The sequence below is a fragment of the Calonectris borealis genome, chromosome W (assembly GCF_964195595.1).
Source record: "Calonectris borealis chromosome W, bCalBor7.hap1.2, whole genome shotgun sequence".
Taxonomy (NCBI): domain Eukaryota; kingdom Metazoa; phylum Chordata; class Aves; order Procellariiformes; family Procellariidae; genus Calonectris; species Calonectris borealis.
This window is the reverse complement of record NC_134351.1, coordinates 4,213,512-4,230,341: the sequence shown is the minus strand read 5'-3', so window position 1 is coordinate 4,230,341 and position 16,830 is coordinate 4,213,512.

Here is a 16,830-nt window from a genome sequence, read left to right as displayed (position 1 = left end):
CTCCTCTGAGCACGGTCTCCCCTGAACCTCCAGAGTTGACTTGCCTCCTGCTATGCTCAAAAGATGAGCACGGGTTACTCACACCAGCCACTGCTGATATAAAAGCAAAACGAGAAAGATTTGGATAGGCTGTGTGCAAACAGCACACCCCGTGTGATACATGCACGATAGCTTTGAATTTAGATGCTTTGAAGCTCAACAAGACAAGAAGCTTGAAAGTTGCTTTGAGTTGTTTCAAGACATAACCCTGCTACTTTGCTTTGACCTGATGGCTCCAGCACACGAGACATTATTTTTATTGCAATCAGCTCCCAAAGCAACTTAAAATGGTGGGTCTTTATATATTCCTTTGAGCATTAATTCAGAAGCGGTACCAAAATACCCACACAAGGTCGAGTCATCATGAAGAACCTGATGCCACTCAACCGGCCGTTTGAGACACCCCTGCCTGGAAAGCAGCGCCGGCCAGCTTCGGTGCGAGGCAGACGGGAAGGAAAACAGCAAAGTCGTCTGCACACCATCAAATCCCCGCTGCGGGATGACAGCACGCGAGACCGCTGCCTGCGAAAGGAAGCCTTGCCATGACATCAGCCCGACCCAGTTGGAGCGCAGGCGGCATGGAAACACAGATGGAGGAGTGAGGAGACTCCAGGCTTCCAACGTATCTCGGTCTGCTTCCCATCCTCCTTTCTCTGTTGGGATGGGGGAGATGCAGCGAACCCAACACCAATCCAGCATGGTCCTCCAGAGAAGCCAGGAGGCTGCTGGAATCTGGTTATCCTGGTTAACAGGGATCTGGTGTAGTGAAGGATCCAGGGAGAAGGTCTGAGATCTCCTTCATCACCCCGGACCTCATTTTCTAACCCCAAACCAGGCTTTGCTGCAGATCTTTTATTCCAACCCCGGGTAAGATTAACTCATCACAAGTGCCCATGGCTCTGCAGACAGCGTTACAGCCTGGGCTCTCCAAATATAGCCCGGTACAGCATCCCCCTCCCTGCCCGCAGCTCCAGGCAGGCGGGCAGGCAGCCAAGCCCCCCCCCCCATGCCCCCAACCCCTTCCCTCCCAAGGGCTACTTCCTTAACGCACCCCAGCTGCCTGCCCCCACCCGCCAAGGGCTGACAGATTTGTGCAGTCCCCTTAGGGTGGGGTAGGTACATTTATTTCCTCTTTTCCAAAAAAAAAAAAGAAAAAAGGAAAAAAAAAAAAAAGGAAAAAGAAATGCAATTAACCTTTTCCTCTCCTTGCAACGGGCAAGAAACATCCCTGCCACAGAAAGGGTTTCGGGACTAAGAGATCTGCTCACGCAGCTGCGCCAATGCTATTCTGGTTTAGCTAAAATTAAAGAGCTGAAGTCGTATGTGGGCCTTCACGAAACTGTCACGGAGACCGCAAGATTAGAGGACCAGAGGGTGACCTGGGAGGCCAAGGTCTATTCCCAGCTGCACCAAGGGATTCTCATGTGAGTCACAACATGTTTCTCAACCTCTGTTTCCCCGAAGATAAAAGAAGGGCAGAGAAACTGAGCCCATCAAGAGTGCGGACCTACACGTGAAGGACCTGCAGGTCCATAGGACCAGGTGAATGCACAGGCAGGACCAGACACCAATACTGCTGCGCTCCTGGGAGAATAAAGTAGCTCAGTTGCTTTTGGAGGCTTGAGCATGGAGAGGCTTTCCCAGTCCTTCAGGCCAAGCTTGCTGTCCCTCTAAGCAATGCCAAGAGGAGCAGATCCATAGGTAAACCTAGGGACTTCTGCAGTTTCAAGAGGGAAAGAATAATCCCATCTCACAGGCTGTCCTGGGTGCCTCAAGCCGCTCTGTCCCTCCAAACCAACTCTCATTTATCCCACATTTCCCCAGCATGCCCAGCCCAGAGTGCTGATGGACACACACAGCGGGCACATCTCAGCTACGGACACAGAAGGACAACAGAGGAATCACAGCCAGGTCTTCATAGAATCATAAATCACAGAATGATTTGGGTTGGAAGGGACCTTTAAAGGCCATCTAGTCCAACCCCCCTGCCGTGGGCAGGGACATCTTCAACTAGATCAGGTTGCTCAGAGCCCCGTCCAACCTGACCTTGAAGGTTTCCAGGGATGGGGCATCTACCACCTCCCTGGGCAACCTGTGCCAGTGTCTCGCCACCCTCATCGTAAAAAATTTCTTCCTTCTATCTAGCCTGAATCTCCCCTCTTTTAGTTTAAAGCCATTCCTCCTTGTCCTATCGCTCCAGGCCCTACTAAAACGTCTGTCCCCATCTTTCTTCTAAGCCCCCTTTAAGTACTGAAAGGCCAATAGATCTTGCCTGATCACCTCCGGTGCCCGTCCAAACGCTAGCCAGAGATCTAAGAGCACTGAAAAAACAGGAAAGCGCAGGATAACCCCAGCATCCTGGCCACCATCTCCTCTCCCACCACGAGGCAGGTTCTCCTCCACCGGCTATGCCAGCTATTGTTGGGCACATAAAGACTGCTCCACCGGCCCGGCCGCCGTCAGCATGCAGCTCGTTACTCTGCAAAGCCCTTTGAAATGCTCTGAATATGAAAGGTGCTCCATCAGACCAAATTCAGCTCCGTTTGCTATTACAATACAGCGCATTTCTTTTGTCTGTGCCTTTTGATGATGCCCAATTGTTCCCCTCAGTCAGTATTTCGGAGTCATTAGTTGGAATTAGTAAAGTTCCCGCTGCCGGACTTTTCCAAGGCTCTGTTCTCGGGCTACAAAGAGCCGATGAGGAGTTGTGCTGCTTTCACCGAGCTGGAGGCGTGGCGGGGAGCATTTCGGGGGGAGCAGGCAGTCTGCTCGACTCCACTCTCCCGTTGCAGGCACTGGGAAATGCACGTGCTGACACGATGCTGCGGGTGGTCGCAGGGGGGCTGGCGCTTCCTGGCCAGGAGGGAACCTATAGATCCTTTCATTTGGTACTTCTGGTGGGACCAGGTGAAGGGCTTTGCCCAGTCACATCCATATTTAGGCAGCACATCCCACAAAGTTCAGGTTTCTCTCCCAGAAATCCCTCGCTCCCCGTTTCAAGGCACCGGCCGTGAAGAATTCACCTTTCTCTGAGTGACAGGGACCTCTAGTTGGCCACCTCTGTGCTGAAAACACCTGGATGTGTCTGACCTTGTCCTCCAACCTCTCACTCATGTTATGCCTTTCCAACCATATCAGAAAACTTCTTAGTATCAAGACACTTTTTCTCCGAAGGCATTTACACATCGAGTATGCTGGTTCCTCCCTACCCCGTACCCTCTTGAGATGCTCACCTGGACTTGGGAGGAATTTGGTGGTAGGACATTTTCACTGGAGGATCTTAACCCACATGGACCTGTGCTCCTGCCTTGGCCGGGCATGTTGGAGTAAGCCAACTCACAAGGGAAGGCGTGCTGATATATCAGGGAATGTCACACTCCACGATACCCAGCTGGCCCGCTTTGGCAATGTCCGATCTTCAGGTATGGGTGTGCATTTGCCATGGGAAGCCCAAGAGAGAGGGACAGCAGACGCAGCTTTCCTTGTCCTCCACCAGCATGAATCAGGTTCAACACCAGAGCAGGTGCCCGAGGTCCTGCAGCCCGAGATCCCAACTTTGAGGGGACCCAGGGGTGTACGAAAGGGATCACACATAGAGGACTTCTCCGGGTATGTGCTCCTGATGGCCAGCAAGCAGCTGAGGTGCTTCCCAATCCGGTGGCTGTACCTGCAGCACCACGCTAACAGCCCTTGATGGACCTTTCCTCCACAAATTTTCCTAATTGGTTTTTGAAGCCATCTATACTTTTGGCATCCGCAACATCCTGTGGCAGGGAGGTCCACAGTTTAATTACATGTTTTATAAAAAAGCACATCCTCCTGTTTAAGGCCTCTACCTAATCGTTTCACGGTTTTTCTCTAGCTGCGAGACACAACAAATAACTCTTCCCTATCCACCTCCACACCACGTAGGGCTTATATACCCCACTTAGATACCTTCCTCAGCCCCTTCTCCTCCAGACTGAAGGGCTTAGTCTGCTCAGCCACTTTTCACAGAGAAGCTGTCCCATATCACTCCTCCTTGTCCCCCTGTCCGTCCTACTCCCATCACATCACGAGTCCTCACGTGCCAATTGGGACACACTTTTGGCTCCTTCTTTCCCAAAAAAACATCCGCTGCCCAGTGTAGTGGCAGTTCCATGCATCCCAACCCACCGCAGCGAGGAGGAGCTCCCAGCACCTCCGCACAGGGAGAAGCAAATGCCCGGCCGTGCCCTGTCCCCGGCACATGAACCAAGGCACATCAGGTATGTCCCCATCCCCAAAACACAACGCACCCTGCAATAGGCTTAATTGGCACAGGTGGTAATCAAAGGAGGCCCCTTGGAAACTAATGGCCTAATGGGGCTGAAGACCAGCACTAGAGGGACATACACCTCTACAAGTCGATGCCAGCTGAGAGTAAAGGTGGGTCCCACTGCACTACACGCTTTCCAGATATAATACATTCAGCCTCCATGACAGATCATAGAATCATAGCATGGTTTGGGTGGAAGGGACCTTTAAAGGTCATCTACTCCAACCCCCCTGCCATGGGCAGGGACATCTTCAACTAAATCAGGTTGCTCAGAGCCCTGTCCAACCTGACCTTGGATGTTTCCAGGGATGGGGCATCTACCACCTCTCTGGGCAACCTGTGCCAGGGTTTCACCACCCGCACTGTAAACAATTTCTTCCTTCTATCCGGTCTGAATCTCCCCTCTTTTAGTTTAAAACCATTCCCCCTTGTCCTGTCGCTACAGGCCTCACTAAAAAGTCTGTCCCCATCTTTCTCAGAAGCCCCCTCTAAGTACTGAAAGGCCGCAATAAGGTCCCCCCGGAGCCTTCTCTTCTCCAGGCTCAACAACCCCAACTCTCTCAGCCTGTCCTCTGATGGTTTTTGTGGCCCTCCTCTGATAGAGGCTTCATTCCCGTTCACGCATAAGGACCTCCAGCAGATATATGAAGTTATGAAGTTGCATGGGCTATGCCCCATCTAATGTTGCTATCTGGCCAGCTCAGGTCCCGGGACCACAGCAGCTCCGACTCGCACCTACACTGCCTGCAAGTGCAGATCCTTCTGCACTCGGCCATCCCACCACGGTTTCTGGATGCAACGTGGGCATTTGGCCACTACGACCCTGAAACAAAACTAGGAGCAGACCAACCTTACAAGACACCCATGTCCACAGGGAGTAGGAAGAAGAGCCCAGCACCGAACCCAGCTCCTTTAGCAGCTCGTCATCTTTCATGGTGGGTTGTACTTCCATTCCCTATGGATTTCCCTGAAAATTATCTCATAGATCATCCCACTTAACATTAGCGATAGTATTTCCATTGCAACACAACCAAATGCAGGCAATTCACACCTCTCACCTTGCACTTCCTTAAGTAACACGGTACAATAAAACAGCCTGCCCAGATTCCAGTATAATCTAAAAACAACTTTATGGCTTCTAATTTTAGCACTAATCTTCCTTTGCTATGGTTGTGTGATTTCTAATTATTTTATCCCCAAGCCTTGCTTTGACAGATAGTTGTACCTTTTCCAATGCCAAGTGACTTGTAAAGTGCCTTTAAAAAATACGCTGATCATTTCAGGTTCATTTCCAGTTCCTACGCAAATAATATTCTCATATATGGCTTCACTGCGGAAATATTATTATTATTAAAATAATAACAATAAAAGCAATAAAATTTTAAAAGGAGAGCTCTATTTCTTAGGACGATCCCAATCTGATCTTGCAAACACCATATTTTCTCTTAAAAGTTGTTAAAGAGCATAAATCCGTTATCCAGATATGGATCTCTTAATAATTCAGTGCCTTTGGCTTGGCATCGCTCCCAGAACATTTTGTCTTTATCTATCCTTATTTTCAGGTTACAACACATCGAAGAGCAATTGGCCACGCCGAAACCTCGGGGGACTTTGCGAGGGACAGCACGAAACAGTGGTGGAGACGCACTTGCCTTGATGTTCCCCGGGAGCGTTGCCTATCCAAATCCTCCAAATTTATAGCAGCAAAGATCAGCCCTCAGCTGAAAAAGGTTTGTAGGGGCTTAGGATGAGCCTCCAGCCCAGGCTCCTCGCCAGGCAGATGTTTTGTCTCCTACTATGCTCACCTGAAGCAACCTCTCGATCCTCCTAATCGCTGACCTAGATCAAATCCGGATCTGATACTGTTAAATTTGCACAAAAATTTATTGGGGAGAGGATGCTGCTTGCAGAAAGTTTCGGCATGCTGAGGCAGGCAGCTGCCTGCCCGCCCGGCTCTGCCACCGGCTTGCAGGTCCTAGTAGGACCTGCCACCAGCAGCCAGCACCGGGGTGGGGGACGCAGACACAGGGCTGGTGGATGTTTGGTGGGTTATTTCCTTCCCCCAGGATTTACATTGCACTCCGGTCAACTCGAAAACATCCATTTGACCTGTGACATTTTTGTTTTAGTTACTTTCCAAGCTTTGACAGCAGCAGTTTAAACACAGAGCGTATGAGCTTTGGCACCGAGAAAGCACCCCATTCCCACCCCATCAGAGTGGATGGGGAAAAATATCGCACCGCAGCCCTGATGGTGAAGATATTTCTCCTTTCTCATTCTTCATTTTCCTCTCTTGCACTTTCTGAGCCTGTTTCATCATCCGTGTCTTCTCCCTCCCCACTGGAAACGTGAGCTTAGCTCCCCACCGCCCACCACACAATTCAAGAGAGAAGGATACGGGTTGTTTTTTTTTTTAATTCCCTGCACAATGCTGTGTATAGAATATTTGAAATGGAGATTGTCAAAACAGGAAACACCACAGTCAAAGTCCTCAGGCCTGGGTCCCGAAAATGTCACTGTACAGAGCTGCAAGGGATGGAGAATAGCCCTCTGTTCCCGCACGGAGAGAGGATGCTCTGGGAGAGCAGCCAGCGACACACGATCTGCCCTCATGCCACCCTGATCTTGAGAGCTGGGCTTTAACCTCTGCCAAAATCAGTGGGAAACTCGTTTTTATTAACCGATTTACTGGGAGAAAAAATCTGACAGAGGGGCTTAAAAATTATAACCCTCTGTTGGCCGTTATTTTTATCAGCATAGAGAATTTCGTAAGGAATATAATCTCCCTCAGGAAGCCAACCCTACAGGAAATCCTTCATCCTTAGTGTTTCAGAGTAACATCCACAGCATCCTGCTGGCTTACTTCTTACTCCTCTTAAAACTCACCCCTGAGATCCCCACTTCTCAAGCTCACTCTCAAATCCTGCCCACGGCCCCCCAGGCAAGGCACCGGGCTGACACCGCGTCTCCACGAGGATGCAGAGCAAGGCACTGCTTGGTTCTAGGCTCTTTGATTTCCATCTATCCACCTGAGAGCAAATATTTAAAAATCACGAGGAAGTTTCTCAAAGGCACAACAACGAGGCCAGGTTTGGAGCAGAGAATGCAGCTGCTGTGAGTAAGATGTCACAATTTATTTTTCTGCAGAAAACAGTTGCTAGAATTATTTTAAAAAGCAACCTCCTGCAGCTGTAGGTTTTGAGCCCTTTTTAAAAGTCTGACCTGAACAAGCATCCTCACCAACAAACATTGGTATTTTCAGCCTTTGATTACTTCTTATGAAGTGAAACAATTCAGGTTGCCCAGAGAGGTGGTAGATGCCCCATCCCTGGGAACATTCAAGGCCAGGTTGGACGGGGCTCTGAGCAACCTGATCTAGTTGAAGATGTCCCTGCCCATGGCAGGGGGATTGGACTAGATGACCTTTAAAGGTCCCTTCCAACCCAAACCATTCAATGATTCTATGATTCCCGCCTGGAAGCAAAGGAGATATATTGTTTTATCTTGGAGGGAACAGTGGTTGTTATTGTACTGTCAAGCCACTGAGCTACAGAGTGACAACATACAAGGGGAAAAAAATCCACGGATTCATGGGATGGACAACGAGGAATGTCATTTCAGATGGTCTGCATAGCCCAGAACATCACATTTCACCCGTCATCCAGGTAGAGAATTAAAATAATTACCTAGGGCCTGATCCTGAAAGGTGCTGAGTGCAGTCAAGTGGTCTCCGCTCCCATAGAGTTGAGTATCTCGGGGGCTCTCAGCAGGGTCAGCCTTGGAGCCTGGGCAAAACAAGATAGGTTGGTCTTAGTCCAGTCTTTGTAAAAAAACCTATACAACCTATAATTAAAAAAACCCAAATCATCCCAGCTCCACGTGCCAGCCCCGTATTCCTGTATGGGGAGCTAACACAAGGGTCATGCAGAGCGTGGTCAGGGAGATGCTCTCCAACCCACAGGCATTCTCTGCAGAGCAGGGATGGATGCCTGGGAGAGAAACTACACCGGGATGGATGCGTCCATAGAGCTTCGGTCCACATCCAGGAACATCAAAATGATGTTCCTCAGGAGTACTGCTTTATCCAAGCCATCACACGTGGACACATACACTGTCAACACCGTCCCGGAGCTAACACACCTCCCTGGCAGAAGACAAACTCCAGGGTTGCCTTGCCAAGTCTACGGGAAGCGATAAACCTGAAGATAAGAGAAGTTTGCCGGGTTTCCAGGGAGGAAGCCTAGGAACACCCCTCCGTGCTCCCTGCCGGCTGGCAGTGACGTGCGGCACGCCAGCCCCGGGCGGGCACGGCTGTGCCAAGAGCAGGGTGAAGGGAGGGAAGAGGATGACGGGGACAGGATGACGGCACTTTTCTCCATACGGCCCTTTGTTTTGGGAGGTCCCCCGAGATGCTCGGCTCAGGGTGGCCAAGTCCTCCTTCTTTCCCTATAAGGGGAACGGATGAGGGGAGGAAAACAATGCTCTCTGCTCACTTGCCTAATGGAAGAACAAAAGCACAGTGATCGCTTCCAAAAATGTCTTTTGAGGAACAGACGATCGAGCCTGAAGGCCCAGTATTTCTGGTTTATTTATTTTTGGATGAACTCCAGCCTGGCAGCGTCTTTCTGTCCTTCCTCCAGACTCTTGCAGGACTTGCCCAGAGCTGCACGGATCATGCAGGGCTTGCACAGAACCCAAACCCAGTCAGGGATTTAGCATCCAGTACCTTGTAGAGGTGGGTGATGAAACCAAAAGTGAGGTTCCTCCACCAGACCCCATCACAAGCAAGCCCTGGCCATGGGGTGGAAGGGACAAGGGGGCATCACCCACCCATAGCCCTAGTCCAGCGGGATGCGTTTGGCAGGAAGGGTCTGCCCCAGCCTGATCCCACTGGAAACTGGGACTAAAACCCACTGAAGCCAAACCCAGCATCAGACCTTTCATTGCTCAGCGGCGGTGGTTGCTACAAAGCAGAAGGGGATTTCTGCCGTGCTGATTGCTCATGGAAAGTCCCTGACTGGCCCACAACCGTGGAAAAAACAGGAAATATAACTTTAATACCAAGTTGGTGGCAGGCTGTCTATTTTTCTCTCCTGTGACTAGTTACCATGGATGGATTTCTGAGGTCGACCATGCAATTGTTCACTGCACTGCTCCTATTAAACAGAAGATGAGCAAATCATCCCATTCGTACCGTACTTTAATTTCCAGAAATTCTTTGTTCGTTTGTTTGCTTAAATTATTTCTCTCATTTAAAGAAACAATGCAGCCTTACAAAGCCAGGGCCCAAATCTCTCGAGTAACCCTGCTGTGGTTCATTACTTCTACGCTAGTTAACAAGGCCAGTAATTTCCCTAAGGTTTAATAGAAAATCTTCTTTCCAGAATGCAGGGAGGCAGGATATTTTAACAAACTCACTACTGTATTCCAGTTATGTCCTAGGTGAGGGATATCCTAGGCAAGGCACAAGTTCTCCTCAGGTGTACTGTATAAAAGCAGGTACCCTGCATAGAGCTTTTTTCACCCAAAGGGGTGAAGGTACCCTAAATTGAGCTTTCTTCACCCAAAGCTACCCCCCCTCAGCTGCGGAAGGGGAGCTGGGGGTCCCTGTCTCTCTGCTGAGCCTTGCCTTGCTCCGAGCATCAGCATCAGCTCCAGCTCCGCTTGGAAACGGGCTCCTGAAGCATCCCGGTCCTCATCCCAAAATGCAGACTGGTTTATCACAGTACACTGGGATGAAGTAGATGATACTGGAGGGGCAGATCCGAGATCTCCCTGGGGCGGGTGTGCTGGAAGAGGTGGGCGTACAGCCTCTTTTGCTAATGGTATGGATTGCAAAGTAAACAGGACACCTGCCGATTGCCTGACCATAAACTGCCCTTCTCACTAGTTTCACAAACCTCTTTCCAGGACCAAATCACAACACGTTAAAAAAAAATTAAAATAAACACAGAGCAGAGCTTGTGGAAAACAAGCAAACGCATAAAACACACAGATACATACACCCATACATATATATATATGTGTGTGTGTGTGTGTGTGTATATATATATATATATATAAAAAAAACAGCCCTGTAAAGCCCTATTGAGACGCACATGCAGGTGAAATGCATCCTACGCTGGGTGAGAAGCTGGCAGCGCTGCCTTCATTTCTAAGGACATTTGCCCTACAAGTGCCTCTGCAGCTCCTTGATGTTATTTCTACAATAGGAGTTGTCAAACAACAGCTACAGATGTTTGCACGGAGTCTTCTCGCTTATCCAGTGATAATAACCGCGTGCCTGGGACAGCCGAACAAATCATACCGCGTAAATAATAAATAATGGAGGGTTAATCAGAAAGAGGCGGTGAGCGATCTGGAGATTCCCACAGACACCCTGCCGTGAGGAAGGAAACAAGAAAATGCCCTGATCTAAGCAGGGGTGAGTCTCACACACACACACAGATCACAGGGAGATCACAGGAGCTGTTTGCAGATCACTTACCGAACATGAATAATTCAAGCAGAAGCGGCTGGAAGTATGAGAACAGATAGATGGGAGCTCACCACCGGCGCTCCGGCAGGTTTTATTTTATCGAGCAAGGCAAAGAAACCACGAGCCCCAACAAAAATCCTTAGCCTAGTGTTGCCAGTGTCGTGACTTTACTGTGAATCTCACGATACAGATTGTTCTACCAGATCCCCAGCTGATGATGAGCATCCTTTCCCTTTCTCCTCCAGGCAGTTTTGTGATTATTTGGCTGGAGGTGGGGGAAAAAGATGCATTTTTTTGAAACCTTTAGGACTACCAGCAGTCCGCTGCCTAATTACATGAATCATAGAATCACAGAACGGTTTGGGTTGGAAGGGATCTTTAAAGTTCTAGTCCAACCCCCCTGCCGTGAGCAGGGACATCTTCAACTAGATCAGGTTGCTCAGAGCCCCGTCCAACCTGGCCTTGAATGTTTCCAGAGATGGGGCATCTACCACCTCTCTGGGCAACCTGTGCCAGGGTTTCACCACCCTCATCGTAAACAATTTCTTCCTTCTACTCTAGCCTGAATCTCCCCTCTTTTAGTTTAAAACCATTCCCCCTTGTCCTGTCGCTACAGGCCCTACTAAAAAGTTTGTCCCCATCTTTTTTCTAAGCCCCCTTTAAGTACTGAAAGGCCACAGTAAGGTCTCCCCGGAGCCTTCTCTTCTCCAGGCTCAACAACCCCAACTCTCTCAGCCTGTCCTCATAGCAGAGGTGTTCCAGCCCTCGGATCATTTTTGTGGCCTCCTCTGGACCCTCTCCAACAGGTCCATGTCTCTCCTGTGCTGAGGACTCCAGAGCTGGATGCAATACACAAAGCATCCATCAACAAAAAAAAAAAAGTTTCCTTTGAGGGATCACACCAGCTTTCAACTTCCAGGCCTCCTCCCACACCCAGGGACCTCTCTGGGAAAAGACATGGCGCTTGGAGACCGATTTACAGCCTTCAGGCTCCTCTGCCGCTGGAAGAGCACATGCTTCAGTGGGGTTCAGCTCTGCAGGAGAATGGATGGGGAAAAAAGGTGCCAGGGAGGAGGATGGAAAAGAGGAGAAACCAAAAAGGGAAAAAAAAAAAAAAAAGAAGGGATAAGGGATGTTGCCTTATCTTTATTCAAAAGGAAAACATGAGTTGCTCCTGTAGGGACAGGTTAGTAGCCCACACCCAACACATTATCAGGAGGACTGGAAGCCAGTAAACAAATAAAAAAACATGAAAAAAGGCAGAGATGGTAAAGACAGATGGTGAAAGTCAAACACAGCTTTGGTGCAACCTGAAGAAATCCAAAACTCATCCCCCTGAAAACACGTTGCCATGTATTGATTGCCAACAGGAAGACCCTTGTCCAGTATTGAGGGGCAGCTCTCCCACACGGGCTCAGAAACGGGGCACCCAGGCTGGTGACTGCCCGGTGAGCCTAGGAGCTCCTCATCCCAGGAGAACCGAGGTGTCAAGGAGGGATTTGACAGAGAGGACCATGCCTTAGCAGGATTTCCAAAGCTCCCCAATGGAGAGACATGCTCCACCACTACTGACACCCTTTGGAATTCCTGCCCGGCACCTACATGTGCATCGCCCTGCTTCAATTCACTCCTCTGTATCAGAAATAGCGTGTCCAGCAGGAGTAGGGAGGTGATCGTGCCCCTGTACTCGGCACTGGTGAGGCCGCACCTCGAATCCTGTGTTCAGTTCTGGGCCCCTCACTACAAGAAGGACATGGAGGTGCTGGAGTGTGTCCAGAGAAGGGCAACGAAGCTGGTGAAGGGTCTGGAGCACAAGTCTGATGAGGAGCGGCTGAGGGAACTGGGGTTGTTTAGCCTGGAGAAGAGGAGGCTGAGGGGAGACCTCATTGCGCTCTACAACTCCCTGAAAGGAGGTTGTAGTGAGGTGGGGGTCGGTCTCTTCTCCCAAGTAACAAGCGATAGGACGAGAAGAAATGGCCTCAAGTTGCGCCAAGGGAGGTTTAGATTGGACATTAGGAGAAATTTCATTACTGAAAGAGTGGTCAGGCCTTGGAACAGGCTGCCCAGGGAAGTGGTTGAGTCACCGTCCCTGGAAGTATTTAAAAGACGTGTAGATGTGGTGCTTAGGGACATGGTTTAGTGGGCATGGTCGTGTTGGGTTGACGGTCGGACTCGACGATCTTAGAGGTCTTTTCCAACCTCAACGATTCTATGATTCTCTGCACTGCTGCCAGGCCTGGATTTGGCCCCAAAACTGCACATCAAGCTCTCCTCCAGCTGAACTGGAAGAAAACTGCTGTGCATATGGATGACACACCTGGTCATAGTCCCCTCGCATAAAACATATTTCTTGATATTGCATGAAATGTGTCCAATTCAAAAATCACAGTGAGAGTAAAAGACATTCACCCAAGATCGCAACACAAAAACCCCAATAAATTTGGTTCTCAGGGTAAACCAGATGAGAAGCACCCAGGCGTCCCAAGCTAGCTGCGACCTTTGATGTTACCAGCAAACAAGTCTACGCTTTCAATTTGTTCTTGAACATAAAAATATCAACTCTATCCACGCATTCTCCCTTTCTTAAACTACTTAAGCTTAATCTTCTGAATTAAAAACATCCTTCAGCACCACTGTGTGTAGCATCCTTGATCTAGAAAGCTCAGTCTGGAAGTGACATCTCAGTGGTGTCTACTACAGATGCCCTATTACCCACATTAAGAAAATTTCACTTCAATCTTTAGCATAAACTGAATATCTCTGGTAGGAAACCTGTTTCTTGCCAAGAGCTAGACCGAGCACAGGCCACACATGACACATCTCCGCGTTACCCCAAAATAATTACTTGGCCACGCACCGCATCTGATCCTCAGGGCTCTGGGTTCCCCACCCTTGTTTTTTCATTCCATGTGGAAAAATTAACTAATTAATATATGTCTGACAGGTGTTCTTTGAAAGAGATATCATGTCTTCAAAACACAAGATGATGAAAGGAGTAATCGAATAGATTAGACTGACCAGAAAAGCAAGGATTGTAGCATGACGGTGGAAAGCACAGCTTTAAATCTTTCTCTGATATTTATGATGGTTTCATTTGCATATCAGACTACGTGTCAATTAGCTGTATATAAATCTATGATGAAATTATGCCGTGTAGCTCTCCAAAGTGAAGAAACGCCAGGGCTGGGCTGCATAATCATCCTTAACTCTGCCCCTCCAGGTGTTCCCATTCTAGCTCACTCCTAATGATTATATACTATTTCTCAATAACACAACTGAACAACGTGCGTTTTGCAAGCGTATAGACATATCCGCAACATTCCCATATACTATAAGCTACTTCGTGTGTGGTGGGACCTCTGCGTCTCCCGTGGCCAAGTCCAGAATCATTATTTTTTCATTCTCCTCCAGCTAGTTACATCTGCCTGCTGCCCCTTGTCTCAGACTGCCCTCTCTTTAGTGCAAGCTTTGGCTCTCTTGAGGCTCTGTGCAAGCCCGTAGGAAAGTGGGGATCCTGCTTGAAGACCTGTAGGTGACACTGGGATGCAAACAACAATAGAGACGCATGCTCTCCTTTTACATATCAAGAGGAACGTGGGGAAGCTTGGTAGGGCAGCAGCACCACCTGCCTCAAGCGTGGGCTGGAAGGGGTGTGCACTCGTAGTCAAACTAGCCACCTCAATGAGGTCTTCGTGCTCTGCCAGAGACCTGCAGAAGGCAGCATGCAAAGCTGGAGCCTACAGCCCCCTCCGCAGTCACAGCTAGCACCGGTTACAGCCAGCACTGCCTGAACTGGGCCAGCCACCCTGCCTGCGCAGGCAGGGGAAGGTCTGGGGAGAAGGGGTCCCAGAGGGCAAGCGGTGCTGGAGCTCCACATGGCTTTGTCTAGACGAGGAGCACTGGTGCAGGTCCCTGTACAAATAAACCAAGCAGCAACATGATCCCAGCCCATCCCAACACCTGGATTCAGGGGTTCTACCCCCTTTCAATACTTGGAGTTGAAAATGAGATTTAATATATCACGTTGTTATGACAGTTATGGCCCACTTAAGTCCCCCTCCCTCTCTGGTCCCCTTCACCAACCTGCCTCTTTTACCCTAGGACAGCCACATTGTCTCCCATGACTTTCTACATGTACTGACCACTGGTCAGGAGCGAGTCCCTAAAACCAGTGCCTCTGCTCCCTCCCAGTTCCCTTCTACTGGGGTACCTAAAGGAGACTGGTTCTTCATAGCCTTACAGTGAAACAACCAACCCATCAACTGGGTCAACTGCTACGATGGGCAACTGTACCATCTTATGATTACCGCCAGTCTCCCTTCATTCACCTAGGGCCACCAAATTAAGCTAGCAGGAGGTTCAAGACAAGGAAACTGAGATGGTTTCCCTGCAGCAGATGGTGGATCTGCAGAACTCCTTGCTGAAGGACTTGAGGGAGCAAGTGTGCATGGGCTTCAGGAGGGTCTGGATGATCCACTGGGATTAATAAACAGACGCACCACCACAGGATCAAGAAATCTCCGTCACTGGAAACAGGTCTTCTTATGACCAATTAGACCAAGAGAAAGGGCCTCATACCACAAATTTCTTGCCGCTGTCACCGTGAGTATTTGGTTTGCAGGTGAATTATGGCCCCAAGCAAGGGCAGCACCACTGCACGTTAGGCACTGCACAGACATACATCAAAAGAGTTCCCACCTCAAATGGGTGGGACAGACACGTCGTGGGAGGCATTTTACCGGTGGGGAAGTGTCACCCAGACACCGTGTAAGACATGCTGCACAGAAAAGCTGTGCCCAAGGTGGGAATCAAGCCCTGATCTCCTGAGCCCCCTTCCAGTTTCTAATGACACCCCTGTCCTTCATGGTCGATAGACACTGGTCCTGCCTGCCTCCCCGGTAGCTCATACACCAATGTATCTCAAGAAACATCTCTTTCCACATGGAAGTCTTACCTAGGAAGCAAGTGAATGGACATTAATGGAGAAGCAGCAACTCTCTGGGATAGCCAGAAATCAACTCTACAGCATTCGATGTGTGTGGGACACACGGCTGAAGGGAAGCAACACTCCTGTTCATGCACCCACAATACTATTTACCTTCTTGATGATCTCGTGATGCCACTTTTGGGTTGGGATCGATATTAATCACTCTGAGCTTTCCCTGCAGATGTGCTACCAAGTAGGTCTTCTTCAAGGAAAATCCCAGACATAAACAAGCCATCCCTAGAGATGATGTGAAGGGGAGCAAGGAATGAGCTTGGATTCCTCGGGACCATTTTTGTTGGCCCAATTGAAGTAGCAAGTTTGATTAATTTGAGCGATTAGTCACATATTCAGACATAAAATATTAACATGAGAAAAATCAAAGGCAGCTTGGCTGGCTGGGCTCCTGCTTTGAATTCATTACATACATTATAAAAAAAAAAAAGAGAAGAAAAAAAATATAAAAAAGGTTTTATCTTTTCAAGTACGTCTGAATAGGTATAAAATCCTGCCCAACTGCAGCACTTGGCCTCGCTGCGCTGGTAATTGGAACCAGCGTGCTCCGCTTCCCGGGCGTCCCATTCACAAGCACGACAAGGAAGCATTCAATTTTTCAATAGGAAATTTCATCGCCGGAAAACAATCCACCTTCCTTGCCTCCGAAGAAAAGCCGGAGGGCGAGTTCTCCCCTCAACCATGTTTTCGGCTTACTGCCAGCCCTAGGCAGAGCCGCCGGGGGCAGGAGGAAAGGCTGCAGCACCGTCTGCTCTGACCATCCCAAAGCCATGAGATTGCCCTCAACGCTCTGAGCTCGGTGCTTTTTTTTTCTTGTAAACACATCGGGTTCTTTTTTTTTTTTTCCTTCGGGAGAGCTCAGAGGTTCAGTTTGCAACTTTTCTTTCCATAACCACATGGGACAAACATATCCAGATTTTGTCATGACAGTTTTCCTGAGATTTTCAGCTTTCTACCCAATTTCAGACCTGGGACTTCATGGAAAGCACCCGGGTGTATTCAAGGGCTGTGCTAACA